Below are 25,107 nucleotides of genomic sequence, written 5' to 3' on the forward strand. Positions count from 1 at the left end.
TTACGGTTTACAATTGAGCTGACAAATGACAAAGAGTGATTTTTCACACTGAGCCACTAATGCACAGTCCACTGTTGTCAAGACAACAACAAAGGTTGTTCTCACATGTTCTATTTTCTAAACGGCATCCAGAATTTGTGTATTTGTCCAATTGTTACTGGGATGAGGACAGACATTTTGATTCGGGGTTGGACTACCATTCACTCCATAACATCTTTGCAAGTATTTCAGTAAAGAACCAAATACCTTTTACATTTTGAGACAGCTGGCTTTATTTCTCATATTTTCACACTGCGTCTGTGACACTGTGTGGAAAGAATGTGACTTGAAGTAAAAAGTATTTGTTTGTGTCTTTTCAGTGCCCGGTCAACATGACTGTGTTGCTTCTTTTTTTGTTTTTTTAGGCAGACACTTTTCCTGCCAGCTGTCTGCCTTGTGCCTCCTGCTTCGTGTTGGTCTGTTATTGCTGAATAAATGTACAAATGCTGCTTTTGTTTTGTCTTCCTGGTTCCGGTTTCTTTAAATGTTGACAGTGCTTCTGTTTATATTCAGCTTCTCCAATGTTACTGTCGCCTCTTAGCAGCCTCCCTTATCAGTTTTCTTCTTGTTTTCACATCAATTTTGGAGGGGTGTCCACTGTGGTTCCATGGTATGCTGAATGCCTTGGAATTTTTTTGTACCCTTTTGATGACTGATAGCTTTCAACAACGAGATCTCGGGAAATGCCTACTCTAACAGCGGGACTTGAATTGGGGTTAATCGGGGGCATGTTAAATGGTAGCAGGTGTGTGCTGACTTACATTTAACATGAGTTTGAATTTGATTGGTTAATTGTGAGCACAGTGACGTGAATATTTTCCAAATGTGCTTATACTTATTTACACCAAAAAAAGAGATTTATACAATAGCCTTTTTTTCTAGCTTATTAATATACAGGATTGATTGAAATGTTTATTTCGAATATTTTCAACATTATTTCAAGACACAAATAAGTGACAGCAATCACAATCAATGAGTATTCGAAAAGTAGTGAGAAGTAAAACTTATTTACTCCCACCCCTCCTTAAATAAATGACATTAGAACTTCCGTTCTTCTCTTACATACACACAATATATGAATTAATACATGTAACATACACCCATAGCCTAATACATTCATTTAACAACCACATGTTCAGTCCCACCTATAAATCTACATCAGTCTAATTACACAAGACAAACAAACGTAAAACAAACAAATGAATACATAAACTAGTCAAACTAACGAAAGCAAGGAGAGAACAGCTGCCACATGGCCTATGCTCGAGATCAAATTGGGATGAATGTGGCCTTGAGCTCAAATGAGTTTGGCCCCCCTGCTTAAATTGTCCATACGTGTGAATGCATGTTTGTCTCTGTGCTCTGCAACTAGCTGATGACCAGTTCAGGGTGTACCCCTGCCTCTCGCCCAATGCCAGCTGAGCAATGCTCCGGCCCAGCCACGACCCTCGTGTGAATAAGCAGTACGGAAAATGGAATGGATCATGGACGTGTGTGTATATGCGCATATACAGGGTGAACCCCTTGTGTTGCCCCAAAGTGAAGACCTCCAGGTCGCAATTGACCCCAATTAGGATAAGCGTTATAGAAAATGGATAGATGGGTAATATGTATTCCTTTTTCAGGACATTCTCATCATTCTGCAACACCTTATTGACCTTTTGGCCCACAAAACACACACTCAGTGCTAAGTGCCACTATAATTACTGGGCTGAGAGAAAAGTAATTGACACTGTGATCAACGCTGCAGCAGCATTGCATACACCACTCATGATATATTGCTTTGTGCATTTGTGCACACTGGGCTAAGTATCAACCCAATATACATGTATTTATTGTACGATCCGCCCCTCTTACATTGTAGTTGACCGTTAATTCCAACGGTGCAGTATAATGTTGGATTTGTTGTTAATGCCGCCAAAAAATGAAGTGAAGAAATGCGGAACTGAATGTGTGTAGAAGTGAACATGAATCAAGCAGCAGTTCGGGAAGATGGGGTTCGGAAAGTTTCGTCTAATTTGTACTTTTTATAGATTGGCAGCCATCTTAAGAAGCTGACAACAGCAACCATTTTTGATACTCTGGGTGAGTTTACAAGCGACGTAAGCATTAAAAACAGGATGAAGCAGTGCATGTAATTGTTGTTCTCTAATAAACATGAAAAATAACTTGTGAGCTGACCATTAACTTCAAACTGAAAGGCTACCACATACTTTACAATGAGTTGGATTAGTATGGCGGTATTCCAAGTTAATAATGAGTGTCATAAAAAAAAAAAGACACTTAATGTCTCTGTTTAAGTGAATTTTACTGCTCTATTATTGTCCAACCAAGTCCGACAATTGGGTAATCACAAAAGAAGTAGAATGTTCCAGAGCCAAAAGCCAGAGGTGATAGAATGCGACCAAACAATGACATTTATAGTATGTAATGTATCAGTCACTTTTGGAAAACGATATTCTGAAAAACTCCGACCCACACTCAGAATAAATTAGGTGAAGTAATAGTTAGGCAATTTTATTGGTTAAATTATGAATGTAAAAATACAGTAAACAAATCATATTGTGCAGTAACTTCTGCCTTTAAAAAATAACATGGGTGTTTATTGCTCTTTTGAATTATGACAGTAAAAAAAAAAATGTGTGTGCGTCGGGTGATATCACTAACCTCTCGTCAGAGGTTCTGTTTGAAAGTGTTTTGGGGAGAAAGAAGAAAAATTGCAAGAAAAAAAGATGCTGGAGACAGTGAGATGGACAGAATGAGCATAAAAGACAAAAAGAGTTAGAGCCAGAAAATGAGAATTTGCGGCAAAACAAAGAGAACCCTGCTAAATCCAATGAGGCTTAAAAGGGCGGATGCCAGATATAGAATGAAAATCCTGTTATTTTACCCACCCAATATACACATGCTGAACTCAGTCTGTAGTGTATAATCCCTCTATTACTGTGCCTGCATAGTATCTCTTATCAGTGCTGACCACAATGGCCAGCCCTCATGTCAACAGAGCGGCGAGATTATAGGGCCACCGACGGAGCAAAAAGCACACAGAAAAGAAAGAAAAGATCTAGAGAGATCTTCTGAACTATCAGCAATAATGCTGCCATCGACAATGTCACTGCTTGGATTTGGATTTAAAGCCAAAATCACATTGTGGTTCATTTTCTCTGAACTGCTTTTTAGATACAAAGGAACCCAAAATCGAAGGCTTTAGCATTGTAACATTGGACAAATAATTGTTTGATTTGTAAGGAGAACAGAATTAGTGATTAAGACATAGATTCAAAACAGAGCCAGATTGACATGAAATGAGACATGTAATTCCAGTATGCACCAATACCAAGAAACTTCACTGATCTATAGTGTTGCAACGGATCACAAACGTCATGGTTCCGATCGGTTCACGCATTAGAGTCACGGATGAAAAAACAATTCAAAATGTCTAGTATAGGATTTAGTGTAATTTATTTTGTAAAACACTTTTTCCCATTAAATAAAAAAAAAATCTATTCAGAATGTCTAATATAGCCGTTTGGGATTTAGGAACACAACTTTAAGTGCAATATGAGGTAGAAACATTCTTATTTTATACATGGTCCATGTGTAAAAAAACAACAACAAGGTACTAAGGGCTTAAAGATATGTTCCTAAAATCTAAACGGTTATGTTTGACATTTTGAGTTGAATGTTTTCCTTTTTTTAATGGGCAAAAGTGTTTTATAAAATGATAAAGACAAAGTTGTATTTATCTTTTTTTTTTTTTTAAATAATGAAAAGACCTCAACGTGCTATTTAAGGCACATTCCCTTCCTTTAAAAATGGAGAATGAATTACAAAGTAGCCTTGGTGCGGAATATTGAAAAAGATTTAAGGAAACCAGATACCAGCTGTTAGGGGTGTTAGAAAAAAATCAATTCGGCAATATATCGTGATATTACAGCGCGCAATTCTTGAATCGATTCGATATGCGGCCGAATTGATTTTTAAACATCAATTTTTTATGGGAATATTCTACAAAACGCCTTACTTAGGTTTAGGATTCACACATTAAGCATGGAAGAATGTTATATTAATGGAATAAGCTGTTCAAACACGAAACAGACTGCAACCTCTTTGTTAAATGCAGTGGCTCAGTTGCCTGAATTTTCTGATAAATAAATACATTTTCATACAAATCTTACAGTGTACATGTACAAGTTTACTGATTAGTATTTTCTAAATTTGAGTAAAAAGATTTGTTTTTCTCGCAATAATCAATTTATAGATTCGTATCGGGATTAATCGGTATCGAATCGAATCGTGACCTATTAATCGTGATACGAATTGAATTGCCAGGTACTAGGCAATTCACACCCCTACCAGCTGTCAAACTCATTTACAGCTACCAGCCAGGCACTCGTAGTTAATGCTAACAGCTAGCTGCTAGCCACTTACGTCAGAGACTTCTGCTGTATCCTACAATGACGGTGTAATTAATTAGCGGTCTCTTAGCATCCTAAATTAGCGATTGAACATGAGTTTGGGATAGTGTTGTGTTGATTTTGGTCGCAACTACAATGTCAATCACAGGTACGATAAAGAAATCCTAAACACCTAAAAGGGAAGTCAAGCTAACCATCACGACACGACGTGAGTCACTTTCAAAGTAAAAGTATTATCTGGCAGACTTCATTTTGAAGTTAGCCTGAGCATAAGCGGTGTGTTACGTTGAGTATGTTTCAGCTTCCTTGACATGTCTGAATGGTGTCCACTGTGAATGCACACTTTTTTGTTGTTAGTTTCCCCCACCAACCAATTTGTGCACGATCCAAACCGACCACGGATCATTGATGATCCGTGGCACCAACAAACACACTCTGTCTTGATCCTCCATCTACAGGCAACAAAAGCTGCAAACTGACCATAACGACATGTACTCAGCCTATGCAATTGTGGTGACAGTGGTAATATCTCTCACTCCACAACTCTCCTGCTACCACTTTAGATGCTATAAGATGGGGTGAACTGTGAAAATGCTGTCATATCCCATTTCCACTTCATGGCCTTCAAATACATCATGTTCACTCTGGCGAGCCGGGGAATGCCGGTCTCTGACGGGATATAAAGGACGAAACTCAACTAAGTGCAGAGAGTCTGAGTGGTATAAACCCGGTCCATAATAGGAATGTCAGCAGTAGTTGTAACTCTGGCGTGTCGGATAATTAAAGCAGGCAGTACCCATAACGCCACTGCATGTGGTGCGCATCCTCAGCATCTTAAGTACATCTCTGATCACCTTCTGAGAAGGACAGCAGCTGCAAACATTTGTCACTTATGATTCGAGAGCGAACGCGCTGAAGTTGAAAGTAGTATTGAATGTCTGAAGGGGGCCATTTGAACCTAGAACAGGAATAAAGCAGCTTTTAAGGGTGCCACTATTAAGTGAAAGATTGAGAATGGAGCAAGTGAATTGCAATACACAGTCTTTGCAGAATTGGATAGACCTGATTGTCTCTGAGACATTCAATGTTGCAAGATAGCAATGCTAAAGAGAAGCTTGATTCGGGGATACAAGTATGCAGCAGAAAACCATTACCATGTAGAAATCCAGTTCAACGGGTGCTTACAGACACAAACGTAGAGTCCAGTGATACATACTAGTGAAAAGGGACAAACCATAAAATGCCTTTGGAGGGAGTTCATTCGACCTTTAAGTCCACTACGATGAAAGGCCCAGTTCTTCCCACAATTGCTGTTATAGAGCTTTTAATTACATTCTGAGAAGGTGGATAGAAGACCCCAGTGTACGCTGAAATTGTATGTTTTATTTGGCCTCATCTGAACTTTAGCTAATTGCCCATTATGATGGAACGGCAGCTAATTGTAGCTGACATTTAATGTATAGTGCTGCTGTTTGCCATACTTCAAGAGATGAGATCATTAAACCGGAGGAACGTGTCAACATCTTTGGAAGGGTGCTGAACTTGCTGGAATGGGAACAGAAATATGAACCTGCCTGAGCACAGCCATAGGTGATGTCAGAGGTGGGCGTGTCAATGAAATTTGAGCATCCGTTATTCAGCGATCGTCAACAGTCTACATTATCATCAATCCATCAATATTTCAAGACGAGGCAAACTTATCATTCCGTCAATCCATCTACGTTATATTAACCACGCTTTTCGTCATGCTAAATAACATTTTGTCACCACTATTTTCCACTTGACATTGTTAGGTTAATATTGCTTTCTTTCTTTTTCTCACTACTTCCCCTTTTTAGCTGCCTGACGTAAAATGGCACACCAAAGGACCCCTTAGCTGTCTAACAACGTGCTTGATGTAATATGAACGAACTGAGCACTAATCTAATGCTTGCATGAATCTAGCAATAACGAGGACCACAGGTGGAGAGCATCATCACGCGATCCAGCAATGCTTAATCCGTCAATTTTTTAAAGTTTCCCGCCATTCAACCAAATGTGCGTCCGTCACCTACAGATTGACAGACTGTCAATAGGTGCGTTTCCATTATCCTCAGTTTTGTGCAAAAGGCAAGTTGCGCATAAGGAAGCTGGTAATGGAAACTGGTGATTTTCGCAAAAAACTCAAATATCGCAAAAAAGTTTTTACGCTCTCATGAGGTGGTTTTTGAGACGTGTCGAAATAGAAGTATTTCGCAAAAGTGTAATCGAAACACTTTTTGCGCATTCCCTCTAGTCATGTGACCCCCGCCCGGCACGGAGGAAAGGAAGTAGGAAGTACGGGGCCACTCGCTTTCGTGTCAAAGCTGCCTCCGGAGGGGATAACAAGTCTTTTTAAGCACAAAGTGATTCAGCCAATATGTATATATATAATATATAGAATTGTGCCTCAGAAGCTAAACGCTTTTCAATGGAAACACCGGCAAGTCGAAATTCTTTATCGAAATAGTGCAATATCGCTTTTCTTTTTGCAAAAAACTGTAATGGAAACGCACCTATTGGCCTATTGACGGAACGCCCACCTCTGGGTGATGTGTGACCTCACATACCATGTTTGGTGGAGGAATTCTACTCAATGTTGTTTCAACTCACACAATTTGAAGGTTATTACAAAGATTACTAGCAATGAAATGTGAACATGACAGCATTCGCTTAGCTGTTGTGTACCCATTAAAACGCCCTTTTCTTATTATAGCACAAATAATCCTTTTTTCTTCCAGGGATGGATTTCCTAGAAGAGGTGGATTGAGAAATGTTTATTTTTTTTAAACAGTTTGTAGATATTCACCGTGGCCAGTGAACATTAAATTGATGTTGAATGAAGTTATGTTTATTAGAGGTGTGAATCTTTGAATGTCTCACGATTGGATTCCGATTTTTGGGTGTGCGAATCGATTCAGAATGGATTTTCGATTAAGAACGATTTTTGATTTAAAATGATTAGACTGACAATGATTTTTGCTTCAATTTATAAATGTTCAAGGAATCGTAATGATTTACTTCAGTCTGACTCGCTAATGCTAATTAGTGCTCTACTCGCGGCACTATTATCACTCAACAGAATGACTCCACACTGCAAAAAAATAACTTTTATTGGAACTTTTTCCTTCCACTCTCTAATGTGGCTACAACTTAACAGTGTATCAGACGGCGTGGAACCACACTGCCCCTAAGTGGCCTAATTGGGTACAACATGAACAGCGTTCCCAATAAAGGCACACACAAATAAAGGGAAGACAGTATAAAATAATGTAAATAAAATCGATTTTGGGACATTTAAAATCGATTCTAAATCGTACTAAATGAGAATCGCGATTCTTATAAGAATCGATTATTTGGCACACCCCTAATGTTTATGTCTCTCAAACACTTTGCTATGTGACTGTAGCCTTACATAAGATCCTCAGTTTTACGCCTCATTGACACAAGCCCCATGTAGTATTAAGAGTAACTTGTTTCAACATATGACATTTGCATTGTGTGTCGCAGCGTAATAACAGGCCATCATGCAGCACTTAATCCGCTTCCATTTTGTAAGCCAGGCGCAGGAGTAAAGGTGAAGAATTGCTTTCCTTTTTCTGTTTTTCATTTGACTATTTAATATTTTGGTCCTAGAAGCGGTTAATCCGCCCACATTATAATCATCATAAAATTTCTGGGAGCGCATGACACTGGCAGCGGTAGAAACAGATATCTCCTGTGACCCACAAAATTGGTCAGTGGGAGGCGGCCATTTTGACTTGAAGCCAGAAGTTAAATGAGATGCAAGGAGGACATGTTGGGTTTCTGTATGAAAATAACACAACCATTCTGTGAATGGCCCAGAGACATCTAGTAACCTGGAAATATTTGGAAATTGTATTGATATAGAGACCGTATTTGTCAGGGGAGATTGACTTGCCTCTGTCTGTACAAAAAAAGTATTATTTGTTACTTTATCTAAAAGGATGATCAAGTGTGATCATCTTGAAGTCACTTCACATTCGTACCATTCTACACGCACGATTCCCCATGCCCTCTATTCAGCAATGTTATTGTCCTTCTTGTCCTAAAATGACTTCCTCAGCCATTCTTGTGCTTGTGTTTTCATGTGGAGAATCTTCTTTTGATACACATGTAGACATCAAATTCTGCAGCATAGCCTTTTCATTGAAGCTGTGACAGTCAACTATCTCAATGCTGGCCTTATCTTTGCACTTGTTGCACACACCCATTTGCGCCACACATACACTATACAGCATAAAGCCAGGGCAGTGAGCCAGGTCGCCTTATCCGTATTGATTGGGCCCAGACAGGCTGCCCAAAAACATGGCAGACTTCCAGAGGAAAATTAAAGAAAACATCATTTTAGAGCCAAAATGGCCACCTGTCAATGCTTGCTGCAGCTGACACACAGGTGTGCCCGGATTTGAATTTAGCATAATAGCATTAACATAATTAAATACATGATTGTTTTCCTGTTTACAATCAAATTGAGTGGTGTTTGGTTTCCTATCCTCTCTCATACAAATGTGTAACTGAGTTGGCAACCAATTGGAATGATATCATCTCTCAGTAGATATCTTTAAGATGTTTTGTGAAGCAGCTGGAATAAATCAATTCTTGGCACACAGGCAACAGTTCAGCTCCATATTATTCATATGCTGCCCAGGTTTTAAGTTAATGTGGATTTTTTGGTTAAAACATTTTCTAAGAGAAATGTATGAAAAATACAGGCTAATTAATTTTTTCAATGATTCATTATCATTACCAGACAATTCTTAGCAAATCAAAAGGATCATCACAGCGTCTAGCATAATCTCCAGCAGATGAAGTACTGCATATAAGTATTTGTGGCCCCATAATGTTACGGCCTTTTCTAAGACTTAACAAGATCAGGTGTTGACGATGGAGTATGGCCGCAAGCCACAATTCACTTCGAACAGCTCAGTGCACAGATGACCAGCCTATCCATTGTGTATGTGAAGCTTGCTACCATATGGTACACTACTCTAATTGGGAAGGAAAAAATAATAACATTTTCCTTCTCTATGTTTTTGGTTAGGTCAGCACTTGTCTTCATCCCAACAATACACAAACGGCCGGTAAAAAAGACCCCAAAGTCCTTCATTGTGAGGGACAATATGCTCATCTCTGTAATGTAGTCATTTATTAAGTTTTTGTTCGTTGTTATATTTGTTATTCAAGCAGCGCAATTCATGTGGCTTGTGCATAGGCAACAGGGTGGCTAGAAACAGAGCGCGCAACTCAGTCCTTAACGTGTGTATGTAAAGGATTTGAAATTTCAACTCAAAATGTGGCCTTATTGTGAATAATTTTAAACCTAATTGTACCTTATATGACATCTAATATTGATATTTTTTATATTAGCTAAACCCCTTGATAGGTGTGGTGTACTATCACAGTATGTAACCGTGTACATCAGTGAGTACAATAATAATAATAATAATAACAACAGTAGATTACATTGGACTATGTTTTGCCTTCCAAAGAACCCAAGTAATCGTTTACCTGGTAGAAATCAAGTGATGTTTTACTATGGCAAGGTGAGCACCACTTAAACCTCACTGCATCCATTTTCTATCCTGACACGGTATAGAAAGCACAAAGGTTTCCTAGATCCCGTCCCAGATTACTTTGGCAAAAAAAAAAAGACAAACTTGCACATACATTTAATGTTGTAATTTATAGATGAAAAAAATGTGGTTAATTACTGATATAATATTTGGACCGACGTGCAGGGTGTGTGTTGAGATCTCACTGAAAGTTTGCAAAGTAAATATTATATGTTAATAGGTTGCAAAGTTTATTGATTCACTGTCCTTGCATCTGAAAAAAAAATACATTTAAATATACTGTTGGAATGAATTCAGAATAGGGCTGCCACAAACGGTTATTTTGTTAGTAGTCGCGATTAGTCGACAAATCGGAACATTTACATTTATTAAACATTTATGTACTTTTTTTTCCCGTGTTTGGGATGTCTGAATTCGTAAACATAAAAATGTAAAAAAATGACAAAGATGGACGTGTTTTTCACAGGACAGCGACATTATGCAAATAGCAGAATATTGCACCAAAAAGTGGCTGCTCATTTTAAAACCATCAGTAATTTACATTTCAAATTCTTTAAAAGTATATACAAATTAATAATGAAGACAATTAAGATTATAGTACGTTAAACTTTGATTCGATTTTGCAGCTTGTACCATAATTTCTGACATGTTTATAAATTGATGGTGATACGCAGACCTTTAGATTATTTATTTTTTGCTGTAAATCTTTAGTGCATTTTAAAATTGAACTAAAAAATATGCAAAGTATCACTAATCCTAGTATGAAACTATAATATTTCACTCTTCTTGGGGACTAAGCCTTTTTTTTTTATTTAGGTCTAGAAGGTAGTGAAATCAGATGAATAAAATTTGGAAAGAATCCATCCATCCATTGATCTACACAAACAAAATGTGGTATGCACCTGAAATGAAAAGAAAGAAAAAAATCCTTAAAGATTAGGAGGAACTTTTTTTAAGCACTGTACTGCATATTATAACAAACTTTTTGTGTTTTATTGTAATGTGTTGCCGTTGAGTGCACGTGGCAAAGCTGTCATGTTTTGTTGAGTCTTGCTATGTCCGACCGAGTTCATAAACGCAACACTGTGCGTGGTCGCGACTCGCGAGTCAAAAGAGAGAAATAAGAGATAAACGCGAGTTAGCTGACTTAAAGCCTCCATAAACATTACAAATATGTTAGCGTGCCAAACAGAACAACATGTTACACACACTGTGCTAACACACGTGTGCTAACACACATGGTGCTAATGCTAGCTTCCAGATATGACTATATACACTATGCCAGAAATATTATTAGGCATCATACACAACATGCTTCCTTTTTAAATGCTGCTTTATCACTGCCGTGGTGCCATGAAAGGGAGATTTACCTTGTATTAAGTATTTTGGTTGAGATGCGCCTGAAGTTTCAGGTTCTGTTGCTAACACGGATTAGCCATGACACTACACTACCCATAATGCTTTTCTTTCCATCGCGGATGACCCGGATAAACACTACTGCGCATGTGCGTCACAGACATGGCATCCAGCCCCAGGTGAAGTGCGAGACAAGGCAGTTTTCGACAAAAAAAACAGAGCGGGAGATAAATAAATACATAGATAAACGACTCGGTTTTGATCGTCAATGTCGTCGTGGCTAGACGACTAATCTTGGCAGCCCTAATTCAGAAATGCTCAAGAATTCAGTATATGTCCAAACAATCATGTTTCCAAGGACAAGGAGTATAGTATTTGATCATTGAAATTAGCTGCCATAAGATTACATAATGTCTATTTGGTTGCCTTTTCCAATAATGTTTACTTTTTCTCTGTTGAGAGAAAACATGAAGTCTCCCAATGCAATCCTCCCGTCAAAGCGGAGGATTGCAATGTATGCTTTAACTGGAGATAACGTCCGTTATGTTATGGATGCTGTATTTAAGATTGCAAGCTTTTGAGAGGGCCTCCCCCAGGTCAACATAAAAATACAGCACATATACGCATGATTAAAATGTACTTGTGTGGCTGAGATCAAAATTCCTCAACGTGTTTGTGTGTTTGCATATGCTACAGTAATCTAAGATTGTTTTTAAGGAACGATCGAGGGACAGTCACTGCTATGTGGCAAAGTTATCCGCAAATGCACACATAAAGTGAGACAGATCAAGATATTAGGCTTATTGAGAGTGTGTGGTCTGACTCGGTGGGTGTTTGCGTCTTTTCAGCACCAAGGTTTAAAGGAGCATAACTTGACTGCATTTCCTTCCATCCCCTTTGTTACCTCCTGTCTTATCTTGTTAGTGTCTTTCAGTTGGTCAGTCATCCCTTTTTTTTCTTTTTGTTACCTTCATGCTTCCTTCATTCTGTTCATGGGAGAGGTTATGTTGGAATCTTAGCTCAGGCCCACTTGTATGGAGTTTACAGGTTCTTCCCAAGCCTGCCAGAGTTTCCTCAAGGTCTACGGCTAGCTCCCACATTCGACAAACATACATGTTGCTTCCAGGCTTGGGGAGTAACGGAATACAGTTACAGGAAAAAACATGTAATCAGATTACAGGTACATTTATTAAAAATGGGGATTACCTTGAGGATTACAATTTCTACGATATGAGAGAGAGAGAGAGACAGAGAGAGAGAGACAGAGAGAGAGAGACAGAGAGACAGAGAGAGAGCGCACGCCCGCGCGATTTGAATCGTTGCTACATGTCAGGGAGGTGGGGACAAACGAATTGACTAGTCGTGTCCTCCACACGTGGGCAGTTTGAAAAAGCTTCACGGACGGGAGGAGGAAATGGCGATCGTTATTCCCTGGAATTTACTCGGAGCAAAAGTTTGAGCTGAGAGTCCAGCGGCATGCTACGCGCTGTAGCTTCTTGCTAGCTAGCCCGCTTAGCCTACAACCATAATGTGAGTTACACCTTCCTCCCACCAATTCACTATTTAAACATCATACATACGGCTAAACAAGTGACTGGGATAAAAGTTCATTTTGCAGTTGATGTCACACATCGTCAACCTCATTGGATGACTATCTATCAATCTATCTATCTGTCTATCTGTCTATCTGTCTATATATCTGTCTATCTATCTATCTATCTATCTATCTATGCTTTCAGTGACAGTTCGAAAACAGCATATGGACATCAATCAATCAATCAATCAATCTATAGCCTACCTGCTTTTTAATTACACAAGGATTTTTGCTATTTGTAGGCTGGCCGGGTCCCTATCCCCCCCGCAAATAGCAAGGGCACATTGTAATATATATTGTGGTGATATTTATTTTTATCTTGTCTTCATGAGCACACTTGGTATTAGAGTAATCTAAAAGTAATCCAAAGTAATCAAGTTACATTACATTAATATTACGGTACTTGGATTACATCACTCACTACATTTTTTAGCAAGTAACTTGTAACTGTAACGGAATACATTTTATAAGTAACCTTCCCAACCCCGGTTGCTTCATTGAAGAATGTAAATCATGTGAATAACAGTGTATAACTTGCTTGTTTATATGCAGTTGGCTTGTGGTCATTGCAGGGTTTGCACCGCCTCTCGCCCATCTCACCTGTGACCACAATGTACACCTGCTGTATCAAAAATGTTTAAAAAGCAAACACTAACTAACATTAATATTATTATCACATTGAGATGCTATAGATGGATTTGTGCCCTCATTACATCATTATAGACTCCTAGCACATCACAGCAAAGCAAGCATAATTATCTACGATAATCTGAAAAGGAAGTTTACATGCAGCATAAGGATAATATTTATGCTGTTTTCACTACACAAAATGAACATGTTTAAAACACAAATATTTGCTTAGCATTCCACTTTCGTAGCCCAGTAGAGGTTGTGACCTTTTACGAAAATGGTCAGAGTGTTGAACACACACAGCATCGATTCGTTACATCCATTCAGAACAATGGCATTTAAAGAGAAGGATGCAATGTGACTCCAGATGATGATGATGCCCTTTTATTGATGTGCAGAGACCAGGGGTCAATTTCACAAAGCATGTTCAACAAACACTGAGACTAACCCTGAACAGCGAGTTGACATAGACTGAGAGAAGAAACTGTGCGTTTTCGGTTTCAGGACAGCTGATTCGAGGTAGTTATTGACCATTTGCACCAACGTCACATGATCACATGACTGCCCTTTGACGGACGGCGGAAGGAAATGATTGTTGAATGGAAGTGGACGTGACCCGGAGCGACTTAGTGACTGCTATTTTACAAATGAAAAGTTATTATTGCCCATAGAGCCATGGAATCTACGACTTCAACCGAAAAGTTGCACATTTAGTCGGGACTCATAGAGCGCGATATTTACTTAAGTTGGAGATCGCTAGTTTGAAAACAGCCCCTTACCTTCTGTTGCCTGCTGTTTTACCAAGTTAATCAAATCGCCCACTTTGCCGGAATTCACAGCGCACGACATATGTCATTATGTAGTCAATGCCGTCTTTTCTCCTTACACCGGGGCTGATTGAAAAGCTTGTCGCGGGCTGAGTCTCTGGGACGAGATGCTAAGCTCACACCGGAGGACAATGTACCTTGTAATGCAAAGGTAAAACTTGTTTATCATGCTAAATGACTTATTTTTACATAGTCCGTTCTATATTGAAACGCTGTGATGATGTTATGTTACTATGTTGACTAGCATGGAACAAATGAATGGACGTAGTGGCAAGCTATGCAGTCATTTGATGAATATGACTCCGGCTCCAGAGTGAAAAACTTCAAGCACAAAGACAAAATCCCCCATTATTAAACAGTCAAATGCACTTAATAGTTTTGAAGAAGGTACATTTTAAAACTCAGCTGTGCTTTCGTGCAGTTGGAGTGGACGCTAACTATCTGGCTTGTTAATGTGATTTGAAACACGCAATTCGACACCTCTGTTACAATCTTTGTTAGAGTGTACGTTTACTAGTAAAATGCATGAACATTTGGTTTGTGACTTAAGATGAGATGATAAGATGAAAAACATTATTTAAACTGTTATAAGAAAAAAAAGGAGCGAAGCACACAATATATGCTGTGATGTGAGCGCATGACAACGTACGGCTGGTAATGTTGCAAATGTAAGGACGGATTAAGTTGTGTATGTAGATGATGGACTGTGATGTGAAACGGTGCCGCTCAAAAAGATAACTGTCCGGAAATGCCAGCATAGCTATGCACGGTTTGATAACAATCTCGCAACAAATATTTAATTCCCTGCGCAATATTGCGGCACATTCATCAATAGTGTCATTGTCAAAAGGACATGCCATGTTCGTGACAAAAGTGGACTTTACGTTATAGACTTTAGGCGTATTTACACAAAAACTCGCCGCAGCGGACTTTATGAATGAGAAAATGAAATGTCGTGTGTGGCTGAAAGGAGGCGGGGACAGAGAAAAACTCGAGGTTCATTGTGAAAAACCTGCCACCGACCAGGTTTGATTTATGGACATTGTTGCTATGGTAACTAAGTTACTTCTCTTTCTGAAACGGAAAATGCTGAGTTTCCCACATTTCAGGGTGTATTGACCCAGAATTCTAACTAAACCTGCTGTGTGAAATACACCCCAGAGGCCACAAAACTCCAAAGGAATAACAAACCTTATCTACGCATCAAATACACCCAAAGAAAGGCAACAAAAAGCAGAAAGGAATTACACATCTCTATCATCTTTTCTGTGATAATACGTTTCTATCAGATGCAAACTTGCTTCAAAAATACAAACTAAAAAACTGCAATTTTTTACATTATCCGCAAGTTAAAAATATGGTAAAGAAACAAATTCCAACACTTCAGGGTACGCTTCAACCGCATTTTAACCAAGGCTATTGCAAAGCTTCAAAACCTCTCAAAAATATATAAGTTACTTTCATACACAGATAAAAATGTATTCACCCATCTCGAAATGGGAGACAGACCTGTCTATAGCTCCGGAATCTGAAGTTTGTGATAACGTATTTAAAATGACAAAACACACAAATTTACAACTTATCCAATATAAAATTATTCATAGAACACATATTACTCAATACATGATGAAGAAAATGGGACTTTCAGACTCCGACATTTGTCTCCAGTGTTCACAAAACACTGCCGACACTTAATTTCATGCTTTATGGTTATGTACTCCGGTTATGTATTTCTGGTCTTAAGTCTTAGAAAAACTTTCCGCTGTCTTGGATTGTAGGATACCGTTCTCTCCAAGCTTGTGTTTGCTAGGTGACCTAACAACAACTGACTTACCACCTAAACAATTTCAATCTACACTTGTAGCCCTTGCTATCGGCAAAAAACGATTCTTGTTAACTGGAAAAATAAACTAACTCTGCCAATATCGACCAATGATCTAAACTCCTCATAAATCATATTTTAATGGAAAAAAATCTCTGCTTCGAATAAAAATACAAAATTTATACAAACATGGTCTATGTACATAGAATTTTTTTATTTGAATCTGGAAACTTGATTCTGCCTGTTAGCGAGAGCCACCACACCGCTATAAATGATATTGCTTCTTCTGTATTTGCCAATTTGTAACTAATGGTTGTGTTTTTATAGTCAGGAAACCAGTTGTTGCCAGCAGGATCGATCAGACTACATCAAATGACACCTTACAGTCACCAATTCCTCAAGATTCACTTCCAATGGGCCCTAAGGGTTAATATTCGGAATCACTGCATGCTTGCTGGTTAAGTTTCTAGGTGCTGTCCCCCCCTGGCCGGGCGTGCGCGGCTCTGCCCCTCTGTTGGCTGCTGGGTGGCGGCTGCGTCTAGCCCGTTTCCTGGGCCTCTTGGGCAGGGCCGCCTTTACCTACTCATAGGCCCCATCAAATATAGCCCCCCCCCCCCCCCCCCCCCAAACCCTAACCGAGATGCGCTGCTTATTTTTCCACCATTGACAAATAAATCAGCGCACATATTAAGTGTGTGGGCTGCACATGGCACCCACTCAGCTTGGGGGTTGATTTTCCTCAAGCGTGCTTGTACCCCTTTGTAGGCTCCAGACATATTGCTGGCATTATCATAGCACTGCCCCCTGCAATTTGCAATATCAACCCCCATCTCTTCTTAAACACTTGTTGGTGACTGGAACAGGCTTTCACCAGTGTGCCTTACTATTGGCAATTTGTTTTACAAAGCGCTCTTCAATGCAACCATCTGGTGACACAAATCTAAGTATAAATGGGAAACGTCAACACTAATGGAGAAATATTTCACCATTTTCACTTTACCAACAATTTCAGATAGCACTTTTTTACCCATCAGATCGATAAATTCCTCACACACATTTAAAGATAAATATGAGGGTGTTCCACTTCATTTCAAAAAAGGGTCAAATTGGCTTAACAGTTTCATACGTCCCAAATAGTTACTATTGTGAACAGCACCAAATTGGTGGATGCTTCCTCTAAAAGACAGTCCCCACTCTGACAAAAAAAAAGCACATAAGACCAGTACTGACATTCATAGTTCAGAATCCACCACACCGTGTTCAGCTGACTCGTTAATAAAAACTATAATGGCCATTCATGCTCACGTAATCGCTCATCTGCTTGATGCAGAAAATGTTGATTTAGCTCTATTTTTACCCCCCAAAACTTTGCATGCAAAGCAAAATGTGTTGCCACTTTGAGGGGAATTGCAGACATTCTCTTTGCACACTTTCCCCATTAGTAAGTGATTGTGTAAAGTGCGTTCTGGAGAAAAAAAAAACCCATCTCTGGTGTTTAAAATGCTAGCCAAGTATGCACGCACCTTGTCTTCGACAATAAAGGGTGTCCCCATCGAGCAGGATGTGTGTCATAAGAGTCGTCCGAGTCCGTGCCCCCTCCTACAGCAACAGCAGGACGAACCGGATCCTCTTGAGGAGTGGCTTTATCTTTGTCGTCCTCTTCCTCCGTCAAATGCCCCGGGCTCTCCTCCCCCGGACTGGCTGGGCGCTGTCGGTGCAGCTGATGGGGGTGGTGGCCGCGGCGACGGCGGCGGTGGCGGCCTCAAGTGTAGTCGTGGCGGCCCGTTTGCCAATTAGGCCCGTCTCACCTCCCAAATCTCCTGCTCCTTCTTCGCCAATGCCCGCGTTTTTGCGTTTTAAAAACCCAGTGAGCTTGGTAATTTGGTCCATTAGCTCTTTGTCACGGCGCTCTTTTTCCTTTTGACCTTTTTTTTTTTTTAAGCGCTGCTCTAAAACTCTTTTTTAGGTGACATAGCTGTCTGTCCTAGCTCGCCATTAACTGTATTGATATCTCCTCCTAGCGGGGTGGGCGTGGTTAGTAAATTGGTACAGCGGGTAGTGACTGACACAAAGTTGAACAAGTGGTACAATAGTATATGAAACTGTTAAGACCTCTGATAGGCCCTCTCTTGGGACACACCCTATTACGACCACAATGATGCACAGAATCATCTGCGGCTGCAGGTTGGTCATCTCATGCATGATTGGCAGAAAAATCAACAAATTGTCTTTTTTTTTCTCTCTCCTGTCTCCTGGTGCTCTTTTCGCCCCTTCCCAGAGGTAGGGTGGGCGCAGGTGCCCCCACTACACCGCTGTCTGGCCCCTCCCCGGCACGATTCCTGGCTACAAGGGTCCCCGGGATTTGGGGGTCAGGGTTGGGGGGGGGGGGGTGCTTGTTGGGTGAGGGATGGGGAGGTGCCTGGGGGTTTAGGGGCCGGGGGGCTGGGCTATGGTGGGTGGCGGGTGTGGATGGGGCGTCATGGGGGTGGCGGGGGCTGAGGGCCGGTGGGGTGCCTGATAGGCCTGCCCCGTTCTGTTGCGTTGGGCTGGGGGCACGGGCCAAGTTGGGGTGGTGGGCGCTCCGGGCTCCTGGGTTTGCTCTCTGGCCGGTAGCCCCCGCGGGGCCCGGGGATTGTGCCCTGGCGCTGCCGAGGCCTGGGGAGCCCTGGGGGGTTGTGCTTGCCTTGTCCTGGCCGGGGCCGACGGCTCCCCTCTTTGGTGGAGGTTTTTAAAGCATGGCAGATCCACCACACCAGCATCTACCAACATTTAAACACAATCTGCTTCTTCCTCTGGTCGTTGAATCGGTGGAGGCTGATGTCTGTGGATCTCACTCTGCTTCATCTATCCTTCCTTCCTTTCTTTAGTCTTTTCTTTGGTCTCTTGAGGTCTCTCTAATTTATATAATTAATAAAAAAAGGGAAAAAAAGAAAAAAATTAATATATAATTTTTTTTTAAAGATGTGAGTGGTTTGTGTTTTGTTGACTGAGCTAGAGAGTCTTTGACATGTCAAATGTATTTGTTCATCACAGCTCAGTTAGCTACAGGCAACTTTATGTATTTATTTATTTATTTGTTTATTTATTTATTTATTTTACCACACAAGTGTTGTTTTGAAAGGCTGGAGGTTCTCTGACACATTATTTCTTCCGCCTTCTAAAAAAGGGTGCTAGCTGCTTTTTGGCTATGTTTGACAGATTTGCCCAAAACAGACATTAGTGGTAGACAAATATATACCTTTGTTTTTGTATTTTATTGAGTTGATAAGTAGCTGGAAATGTGAGTTTTCCTGCATTGCGTGCATTGAAGCTCAAAGGAGAAATCATGGCGAATAAAAGGTCTGCTTCGGTTGACATGAACTCTGGTGCCGTTGCTTTGCTAGTGCAACCCATTTGGTCAAGTGGGAACAATCACATGTGAACTCTACACGGCATACACCAAACAAGTGGGCTGAGGCCACTTGAAGAGGAAGCGCTTGCAGGTCAACTGGTGTGCTTCGGTTCACTTGAGCTCAAATGTGAACACGGCACAGAAAAGGCATGATACGGGGAAAAAGCTTGTCAAAATGAATTGTTCGAAAGGCTTCGTCAAAAAGAGAAAAAGAACAAATAATGAGACAAAGGAAGAAGAGCCAACAACATCCAAAAAAAGAAAGCTGTATTTAAGAGACAATCTCAGAAGTCAAGTTTATTGCTCCAGATGATTCTCACGTAGTGAGTGGCATGTGCCATATGCAACACTGTTCTTTCTACATGTGTACAAAGCAGAGGGAAACCTATTTTGCTAAGTGTAAACTGGCAATCGAGCTCCCTGACAAGCGTCTGTGTAATGGCCTCGCTGGATGGCTTGCATTTTCTCACCAGACGAGCGCTACATTTACAGCTCGCGCACACACATGCCAGCGCGCGCACACACACGGCGCTCAGCAGTCAGACAAGCATGATGTCCGACTGTGCCACCATTTACCAGACAAATGTTGCATATATACACGGCCAAAAGAAGCAGACTGCCACAGGAGGTGTCTGTGTATGTGTGTGTTTGTGTGTGTGCAATAATTCGACTTAGAACTTGTTGCCCCCAGCGAGGTCTTGTCCTTTGGTTAATAATAATCTCTTACTAACTGCCCCAGGGCTGCTTGCAACAACTGTACTAAAAATGGATGTAATCCGATAACGCAACATGATTCCTTCCTAATGGTTGTGGCATTCCGGAAGACTGGAAAACTGGGTAATTTCTGACCTCCAATTAGGAGAGGTGCAATGTAATGCTATTTGAAGTTGAGCTAATGCGTGTTTGACTGATGACAGTCACACTAATTCTATTTAAAAACAAGCGCACAGTTGTAAGCCATGCGTGATGCTTATAGGGATGTTCAATGACACTATTTTTCTAGACCGATTCGATACCGATACCAAGTACCTATACCACATGAAGGTAAGTAAATTTTTTATACTAAATAATTTATAACCAATCAGCACGAGAGCTCGATCTGGAGTTTCTTGGGCCGGCGGAGTACCTACCCTCGAGTAGGACCTCCGCTCGTCCCCGTAAGTTCCTGTAAATGTGGCCCGGTTGGGAAGGCTCCTGCAGGCACATACGGGGCTGGCCCCGTAAATTTACCCCAAAGTTCCTGCGGTGGAAACGCGGCTATAGACAAACATCAACCTACCATGGAATGTGGGAAGGAGCTGGAGTGCATTAAAAAAAAACTCCATTCAAGAGGGCTTGAGCCAACATTTAAAGCCTCTCAATTGTGAAGCAGATGTGCTCACCACGACACAATTCTGCTTCCTAGTAATTAACAAATAGAAAATGGTGGCGACAATGTGCCACTCAAGGCAAGGTCCAAATCATTGCAATATTTTTAGCATACACGTTGGAATGTTCCTTGAACTGAATTTGAGCAGCATATGTTTTAATGTCTGCTGTGTGATGAACTGATAAACACACTCGCATGCATACACGCGCGGAGGGTTTGTGTGTGCCTTTTGAAGTGACAAAACAGCAGCAGATGCTGCGGTAGACAATGTGTGACCTGTGGTGACTGATTAAGGCTGGAAACAAAGGCAGAGCTGAAGGACTCATTAGCACCTCTGAAAGTCTTTATCGTGCAGCACACAGCGGAACTGCGGAACCTCCCACACTCGCTCAGCAGCACTTGACACTCATTCATAGTCACTTTTTTCTGTTTGACTCGGCCGAATGGACGCAGCGCTTTTGTTTCCTGCGGAGCTTGGCTTCAATCAACTTTTCACATTTCAATATGAAATCACACGTAGGTGTTTGCCTCACATACAGAATGGGCAGCTCGTGGCGGGAATTACCTCAGAAATAGAACATGTGGTCGTTTTATTTTTGCATACTTTTTAAAATGAGATATTTTTGATAGTTTAGATTGCGTTTTTTAAATGAACTAAGGGCATCAGTGAGCAAAAAGTCTTATTTGCTCTGTTTCCAGGTGGTTAACTGGCAGCTAAAGTGTCAGTCTGCAACACCTTTATATGCTTGCCTGGGTGGTTACGTGATTATAGCCTCTTAAATTACTACTCACATAATTGTTGTTATTGTTTAGGGCTGAATGAGCGGGTTAGGTGCTGAAAACATGGCAGAATGCTGATGTCATTTAAGATGAAGTTTGCAGGTAATCTGAGATCTGGAAATCCATCAAGATCGCAGATACTATTTGCTTCCCATCGTGAGGAGGATTCTCAGCCAAAATATGGTCATCTTAGTACTGTACAGTTTCTCAGGGCGCACTCACATTAGGGCCATTGTACCGTTCCCAAGCACGCTTGCTGCTGACGTCCGGTAGCGTGAGCACAATCGATCCGCGCTTGAGTACGGTTCGGATCCCCAGTTTAGCAGGATTGGGAGAGGTGGGCCAGAGAACGGTACGGTTGGCCGCACATGCGCACAGCGAAACATAACCATGACGTCACATACGTGTGTGCAACGTATATAGCGAACGACCAGAACTGTTGACCATACAACAGCCAGAGCGTCCCTATACTCCCTAGCAAGGAGATGGCAGCAGCAAAGGGCTCACGTTGGTCTGATGATGAAGTGCAGTCCCCCTATGATGATGTCTTTTTCTTTCGTGAATCAACGCGATGAAGTATATTTCGGAGGCAACTGGGCCCGGGCACGGTTTGGTTAGAGTAACGTGAGTGTGGGCCGGAGTGGGACAGGGGAGGGAGGAAGAAATGGCCCTAGTGTGAGAGGCACCCTCAAAGCGATCCAAAAATCTTTGCAAACATGATAATGCTCAACATTTATTGATATTTCTTTATTATTTACATTAGCAATACAATAGAGCATCTAATATAAGCCTCTGACACCCCCCAAAAAGCACAAATACAGAACTTAAAAAAAGATTCATGATTTTTAGATATTTACATGAGTTAACTTCTATTTACATCCATCAATTTTCTTAACCGCTTGTCCTCACAAGGGTCGCGGGGGTGCTGGAGCCTATCCCAGAACTGGTTGCCAGCCAATCGCAGGACACACAGAGACGAACAACCATCCACACCTATGGACAATTTGGAGTGTTCAATTAACCTGCCATGCATGTCTTTAGAATGTGGGAGGAAACCGGAGCACCCGGAGAGAACCCACGCAAGCACGGCAGGAACATGCAAATTCCACCCAGGAGGGCCAAAGCTCGGACTCGATCTCACGTCCTCTGCACTGGGAGACGGACGTGCTAACCAGTCATCCACCGTGCTTCTAGTTACACTAAAATTCTAAAGTTATTTCAAATATCGTCCATATTTTCACGGCAGCCATTATAGCCCTGGCGCATTCATCCAACCATTATCCTTATCCTCATAGCGAGCCAACTGGAGCCGACTTCGGGTGAGAGGCGGGGTACACCTTGGACTGGTTGCCAGCCAATCACAGGACAAGTAGAGACAAACAACCATGTACACTCACACTCACATTCAAACAAATGTAGGAAAATAATTCACTATGCAAAATGAACTAGTTACATCTCCAGCGTATTTCAAGCATAAAGAGAGACAGAAACTGTGAATTGTGCAGAGGAAAAAATGTTTGTAGTAAATAAACAAGATGGCAACCAACAATTAGCACGTATGCTGCTGGTTGACAACAATGCTGCTTCAGGTATTTCACAACCTTTTTTCAAACAGAAGTCTCTGTGAATACATTGTGGAGCAGCCAAGTTCATTCATTGATCAGTCTTCGCAAAGATCTTCACACTCTTTGTTGGTCTAGTAGTCTAAGACGGATGACATTCCTTCTCACTAAGCTGAATCAAAGTGATAGTAGCTGATTGTTATTATCCATGTGTGTGATGTAAAGAAACTTAAGCCAAAGGAGTTTTAACCATAACCACGTTGCATTGTGTTAAGAGGAAGACTAAGTACTATAGCATCATTGTGTCAGAAAGGCTTGGAATGTGTGGAATATTGACTGTGGAATAACAGAGAAAAGAAGGTCCAGGTCCGAAGCACATGATAAAACAGCATGTTCACATTATGCACACTTTGCCTGAACACAACAGACTCCAATGAAAGCTGCAAAGAGGCTGATTAACTTACACTGCCTGTAAGACAAACGGTGAAGTAAAAGCTGTCCTTCATTGTTCCAGTAATGAACCTTATTAACGATATGCTTATGCCCGATTAGTTCCATTGCTAGCGTTCACACTCATCTCATCACCAAGTGGTCACTTCTGCGAACAGCAATAGCAAGAGGTCAGTTGTGTTGGGAGGATTGTTTTGATTCTATCGCAGTGTCGCTTGTCAACCGTGGCCAACAAAAACACTAAACACACATGACGTTACCCACCACAAATCGTTTCGAACACTCAGAAAACTAACCTCACCTTACTTAGACATTAACACAGACTACTAGTGACAGTCAGTCCAGCACCTATAAACACAGTTGAAGTTAGGCAGACAGACTGACGTGCTGGCAAATTGGGTAAACGATTCATTTCTCAACTGTGTCTGGAATTGAGCTGAAAAATGCTGTATGACTAGTACAGAGGTGGGCAACCTCGGTCCTCGAGGGCCGCAGTCCTGCAGGTTTTGGAGGTTTCTCACTTCCAATACGAGCTGATTCCAATCAACAGGATCATTATCAGGCTTATGCAGAGCTTGCTAATGAGCTGATCATATATCAGCTGTGTTGGAGAAGGGCAACATGCAAAACCTGCAGGACTTCGGCCCTCGATGCCCTGGACTATGGCAACATCATGTTGCTCGACCACACTCCATAGCGCCTCTGCTGGTTGGAGCCAAGTACTGCATTCTTCATTTTGCCTCATTGGCATACCACCATAATTAATCCACAATCAATGAATTGACTATGTATTATGTTTTACATACATTTATATTTATTGTGTTTATTTATTTATTTTAATCTTGATTTTAATGTTTGTCAGATTGACGGACCTTGTATTTTTTGAGAGGCGCCTCAAATAATGTGTTTTTATTTATTTATTTAGATTACTACAGATGAACACACATGGCAGGTGGTATGAGCATTGGATTTCACAATTTTTACATTGAATTATTTATTTGTTTATTTATCAATTTATTTATTTGAGTAAATTACATATTTACAACAACAACAAAAAAGCTGGACATTAAGTGTTTTTCACAGGACAGCGATGATGTAGGCTAATACGCTGCAAAATGCGATAGTTCATTTAATTTAGACCCTTGGCTGCAGCTCATTTAATTGTGGGGCAACCAGTTTATCTGTGAGTGACAAAAAATCAACAATACACTATTAAACTTATGAAATGTTGTTTTAGGGAATCACATTAAAGGA

The 25,107-nt window shown here is 40.8% G+C and overlaps 1 protein-coding gene across 10 annotated transcripts in view; it reads right to left on the bottom strand.

The window, feature by feature from the left end:
• The window catches only part of ctnnd2b (catenin (cadherin-associated protein), delta 2b), a 139,658-nt gene that overhangs the window by 62,738 nt on the left and 51,813 nt on the right, over positions 1-25,107 (bottom strand). The window lies entirely within an intron of this gene.

Source organism: Leptonotus elevatus, chromosome 1 (assembly GCF_054856555.1).
Source record: "Leptonotus elevatus isolate MCC_2025b chromosome 1, RoL_Lele_1.0, whole genome shotgun sequence".
In the NCBI taxonomy this organism is placed as follows: Eukaryota; Metazoa; Chordata; class Actinopteri; order Syngnathiformes; family Syngnathidae; genus Leptonotus; species Leptonotus elevatus.